Consider the following 6120-nt stretch of genomic DNA (forward strand, 5'->3'; position numbering starts at 1 on the left):
ATTAATTAATCAATTGAAAAATAACCCAAAAAAATCGAAAAAATAAACTCCGTAATTAATTTAAAAAAGTCTCAAATTTAACAAATTCCCACTACAAATTACCAAAAAAAATGGGGAAAAGAATAATCCCAAAATCACCAAAACAATAACGAAGTTCTCTCTTCTCATTAACTCTGCTACTACTATTATTCATGAGCTATTTATTCTCCTTTCATAGCTCCTTTGATCCAGCTACTGCTATCTGCCAAAATGTCATTTCCTCATCATACCATATAAAGTATACGCGTCCTCTCCTGTATCATAAATCACAGTGAATCAACATGTCAGTTAAGTGCTCAAATTTTAATCATTTTGAGTTCTTTTGATAAACTAGCTATAAGCCATTAGCAATGAAAAGAATGCCACTACTTTCTTCGGACCTGCCAAAAAAGTATCACATAATTCGTACAACATTAAGAGTTTGTATAGATTGCTAAAATTACTCTTATTCCCTATATACTCAAGCTCACCCCAATACATTCATAGCTACCATAAACACAGGGATAGTTATAGAGTTTATGCATTTCCTTAAATTTTATTTCCAAAACCATCATTGACAATCTCAGTGGGACTAAGGAAAATCTACAAAATCCTTCCTTGAATAATTCTTCAAATGCAGAATGATTGAGTAAGTTCTACACCCAAAGTGTTTAATTATATCCTTAATTGGCCAAGAAACATAAAAGCCCGAAAATTTCCAAAATAACCCCAATTTCATTGAAATAAGAACTCTAATTGATGAAATTAAACACTACCAGAAAATTGACCTTACCTCTATACACGAAATGTGGTTTGCAAGAAAACGAACCTCAGTAGAAAGAGCAAGAATACAATTTCGCTCGTTAGAGAAGGAGAAGGAGAATTAGCAAAAGCAGTAATGCAATGCCGCCAAAATTAAAGAGAGGAGAAGGGAGATAGGCAGAGACGCCAGCAAAGAGATCGAGCAGAGAGAGAACGACTAGCAGCAAATTAGCATGTAAATTAGCAAATTTCGTGTTTTTGGATGAAGAACAGTAGAAAAATCATAAGAGAAGCTCTAACAATAATGGCAGTAGAAAAAAAACATAAGAGGAAGTAGCGATTTTAGGAGTTTTTTTTTTTTTTTTCTGGTATTTGAATTTTTTTTTTTTTTGATGGAAATAACTTACTTAGTTTTGAATTTTTTTATTTTATTTTAAATTTTTAATTAAAATATAATTAACGGTTGATTAGGAGATGATTAGTGACTAATTGTCCGAAATTTGTAGTAAGTGACATCAATAACTAAAGACCTAGGTAGTAATTGACAACTTTTAACAAGCTAGGTAGTAATTTGCAAAGTCACCAAAATCCTAGTTAGTAATTGGCAAATTTTCCTTATGAAAATAAGAACTCCGTAATAAGCAATAAGAATAAGTTGAATAGAACAACACCTTATTTTGTCTGAAATAATCCGTTCATGATCGAAGTCTAGTCCTCTTTACATAAACTGCACTTTTTCTCCAAGAGTCATACTCCCTCCGTATTTTATTTTAAGGGGCTTACTATTTACCGCCCAACATTACTCAAAACCTCCTCACTATTTTCCCTTATTTTCCATAAGTATCCTTACTTAATCTTACTTTCCAATTCTCTCCCACCACCGTCGACCACCACCTCCGGCCACCACTATCACGTTGTCGGCGACAAAATGGCCGAGTCTTTACAAGAGGTTTTTTTTTTCCAGAATTTTTTTTAGAAACTTATGCATTTCTAGCTTGTACCATGGTACAGACTTATGAATTTTAAGCTTGTACCATGGTATAGACTTATGAGTTTTTAGCTTCGACCATGGTATTGACTTATGCAGTTTAAGCTTGTACCATGGAAGGAGCTTAAAATTCATTAGCTCGTACCATGGAAAGAGCTAAAATTTCATAAGTCTCTATTTTTTTCTAATTACATTAAATCAAATGCAACAACAAATCAAAACCTTAAATAATATAGACTTATGAATATTTAGCTTGTACCGTGGTACATGCTTATGAATTTTTAGCTCCTTCCATGGTACAAGCTTAAACTGCATAAGTCAATACCATGGTCGAATCTAAAAACTCATAAGTCTGTACCATGGTATAAGCTTAAAATTCATAAGTCTGTACCATGGTACAAGCTAGAAATGCATGAGTTTCTAAAAAAAAAAAATCATAAGTCTGTACTAGGTTATATTAATCTCCCTTTCTATTTACCTTCAAAAAAAACCCTTTTTGATCCGTTAAAATCACAACACATTTCTCTTCTCCCTAATCCGCCTATCTTTGGTTTTTGCGCAAATATACCACAACGCACTGAAATTTGAAACAAATTTATCTTCTCCCTAATTCTACGTTTTTGGGCAAATATCCTGGTCTTCAATCGAGTTTTGTGAATGCACACAAATCTTGATGTCATACTAGTCACGGAAGGCAACGGCATGAGTTCAACTGCGGCTTGCTAGCATAGTTTTTTTTTATGACAATGGTGCTCCACGACAAAGATAGTTGTTCAATCGATTCATTACAACTTTGAGATAAGTTTGTTCTAATTGTTTTAATTCACAACGATAACGACTGAGCTGCTAGATTTGGTTCTTGCTATAGTTTATTTTTCTTTTGTTGTTCTGTGTTACTGCCTCTGTTTCAAAAAGATATTTACAGTTACTATTTGCACGGATTCCAATGTAATATTTAACTACTAATATATCCAATTTCGTATGTGAAAAAATTATAAAAATTTGATATTCTGAAAATACATCCCTAGACCAACTTAACAAGATCTTACATGTAACATTTTGATGTATATAATGGTGAGAATTTACGGTCAAAGTTTTTATATTTTGGATATATTTTCCAAAGCGTAAAGAACTTTCTGAAACGGAGGTAGTATGATTTTCGATTGTTTTACGGGCTCTGCGCCATTTGATCACAAAAAAAAAGTCCGCCTTGAGTTTTGACCTTTAATTTGCCATTGTAATTTAAAGTACTTTTATTATTTTATAGTTGCATTTTATTAATATTATTGTCATGCAAGTGATGCAACTCACAGTAGTTGACAAATTAAGGATCGACGCGGTATTAGATAGTTAATCCAATCATGAATCATATCAATGATATCATCCAGCATAAAATAGGCTTACTTTCAACGTGATGTTCTCGTGTGTTGTTTTGTTTTGTTTGGTCGGTACTTGTGTACCAACTCTTCTCTGAAGGATAGTTCTAATCCATAAATTTATTTTGCATTAAAAAACCATAATTTATGGTTATTACGGGTATCTTGCACAATATTAGGGGTGTGAAAATGTCCTCTTAAGTGTCCTAGTAAAAATGTGCGCCAATTGTATTGATATAGGAACATATGACTGAACAATCATAACATCTGTAATTGTTTTGCGTGCAACATAAACAATCAACTTCAATGTGTTTTGTGTGTTTATAAAAAATAGGATTATTAGTCATGTGCAGTACAGATTGACTATCACAAAATAACTTAATCGCCTTAGGATGATGCACACCTAAGCTTAATAAAATGTAACCCATTTAGTCATTTAAGCTCACAAGAAATAGTTACCATGGTACAACACTCAACCTCCGTGGAAGAACGAGACACTGAATGTTGCTTATTTGACTTCCAAGAATAGGTGATTGCCCAAGAAAAATAAGCCAACATGTCAAAAATCGACGAGAAATAGAGCAAACCACCAAAACAGAATCACACAGTCCTTCTAAAGTTAAGTCTTTATCACCACGTAAGAGAATCACCTGCCCAGACGTGCCTTTTAAACAACGAACAACTCGTAAAACCGCCTCCCAATGCTCACTCCGGGGTTCTTGTATAAACTGTAAAAATATGTGAACTGAGTAAGCCAAATCTAGACGAGTGACATAGCAAGAAAAATCATGCGACCCACTAGGTAATAAGTTCATATTTTATAGTGTTTTTACCCCCGTCCCGTAGTACTTTTCGATCTCAAATGAGCTCTTCGGAGCCATTTTTAGTACTAATGTGCTCCTTGTAGTGTGTTTGTAGTTTCAGGTTTATCATTATAGGAATTAGCATATTTGAATTCATTTCCTACTCATTTGAACCACTGCAAGAGGTGATGTACTTTAGAGAGCACGAACATTGAGTTGGAAGAGGTTTGAAGCAAAGCGAATAACGAAAGAAGTACAAAAATGACTATAGTCCACTATTTTAATTATAAATCAAGTAATAAAAATTCAAACGAAGTGATTCCAATTGGGTTGAATTTTAGACTTCAAGAGCTTTCCAACGAGTGGTGACTCGCCTAATTTCAACGAATAACAAAAGGAGATATGGCGTTTTGAAGATAGGGGATCGTGCAGTTTGTACGCGCGCTCGATCGGGTGGCCTGCGAGCCGATTGCTTGATCGGGCGGCCCATTGCCCGATCGGGAGATGACAACCTATAGGCGCGTTTTAGCTTTAATTATTCTGTTTTTGTTTGGTTTTTTAGGCAAGGCCATAAATACTAGGCCCTTAGTTATTTGTAACAATCATATTTTTCAGCACTTAAACTTTTACTTGGTTTTATTATTGCTCTCCACTCTTGTAAAACACTTAGTTTATTTTCAATTGAAAATTTCAATCTTTCGATTGTAAAACACTTAGTTTATTTTCAATTAGGTATTGATTATTTCCTCCCTTTGTTATTCAATTCTAATTATGTTTTTATTTAATATGATTGCTTTGTTTACTTCAATTATGCCTGAGTAGTTTTAATCTAGGGTTTTGGGAATCTATGAACTAATATGAAGGGATGATTGGTTATTGTAAATTGTTGGTATTGTTGGTTAATTTCCTATTGATTGATTTCATATACTATGCAATTAGATTTATGCAGGTTTAATTGTATTAGTCTAGCAATATCAAGTTAAAATTCGAGAGATGCAATTTGATGTTTAGGCTAGTTTCAATAGGTAGAATTGGGGTTAGTAAATTGCGAGAGCCTGTTAATTCCAAGTCTATGATTAGTATCGATTCGAGAGAGCATGCTAGTCTGATTAATTTCTTTATTACCTGTTAATCGTTTTTTCTCATCCCGGATTATTGTTCATTGGTGAACCTAACCCTAGGCCTTTTATTAATTGATTTCTCCTTGTTTAATTATTATAGTAGTTTAATACTCAAACCAAACAAACTTCTTGTTTCCCAATAGTCTAAACCTTTATTTTAATAGTAGAAAGAATGATGTTTTCCTGTGGATTCCATCATGACTTCCCTTGTTATCTAGTTAGTGGAATTAGGTTTATCTTTGATTAGGTGATACGAATTTAGCCTGTCACTAGGCACCGTAAGGGCTCTGGATCCGCAAGTAATTCTCCATTGGCGAGCCTAAGTATGTGATTTTTCTTAATTGGAAATCAACTTGGTTTAGCACCTAACAAACCGGCCTCGAAACTAATATCAAGATCGTACACATCCTCCAAAGAAGCGCAATCAAGCTGTGAGTAGTGGTCAGAGCGGTCATGTGAACTTGTTTGAGTGACTGTAAATGACAACCAACACACCCACTTATTGTCGATTGAACTCGAAAAAATTCTCTCATCGAATGTCCAAAAGCTACTTCCTCTTAGTTGGATCCATGACTAAAACATGTAACGTTTCGGAATCTTATGTGGAGTTTAGACCTGATCATCTTGAGCCTGACCCTCTGACGTGACCCAAAAATAGCGAAGTATATTTTTAGGCTGTTTCCAATTTTGTATTATTTTGGACGGTTTTGAGAAACTCAAAACTAGAATTTTATTTATAAAATTGGCCCGGTCGGGAAAGGCCTGAAGCTTGCTAATTTTGGCCTAAGATAGCGGATTTTGGGCACAAAAAATCAGCCCAAAGTTAGGCGTGCGCGCTCCGGTCCAACATGATGTGGTAAAGTTTTTGGTCGCGACCCGGCTTAAACTCGACCCGTTCCGACTTTTGAACAGGTCTAGCTGACTTCATAGGAGCTCTGAGTAAGTCCCTTGTCAATTAGTCAGCTGGGCACATATTGTTAGTATGTCAATAATCTTTTAATTTTGCAAATTTTGCAAATTACTACCTAGGTCTTTAGTGACTTTGCAAATTA

The 6120-nt window shown here is 34.5% G+C and overlaps 1 long non-coding RNA gene across 1 annotated transcript; it reads right to left on the minus strand.

Annotated features, from left to right (window-relative positions):
* Positions 1-34: 34 nt before the first annotated feature.
* On the minus strand, positions 35-1415 carry LOC130470521 (uncharacterized). The gene is made up of 2 exons (XR_008931056.1): positions 812-1415; positions 35-293 (listed from the first exon to the last, which is right to left on the minus strand). It is a non-coding gene; the product is annotated as an uncharacterized lncRNA (long non-coding RNA).
* Positions 1416-6120: the final 4705 nt, after the last annotated feature.

The sequence above is a fragment of the Spinacia oleracea genome, chromosome 3 (assembly GCF_020520425.1).
Source record: "Spinacia oleracea cultivar Varoflay chromosome 3, BTI_SOV_V1, whole genome shotgun sequence".
Lineage (NCBI taxonomy): Eukaryota > Viridiplantae > Streptophyta > Magnoliopsida > Caryophyllales > Amaranthaceae > Spinacia > Spinacia oleracea.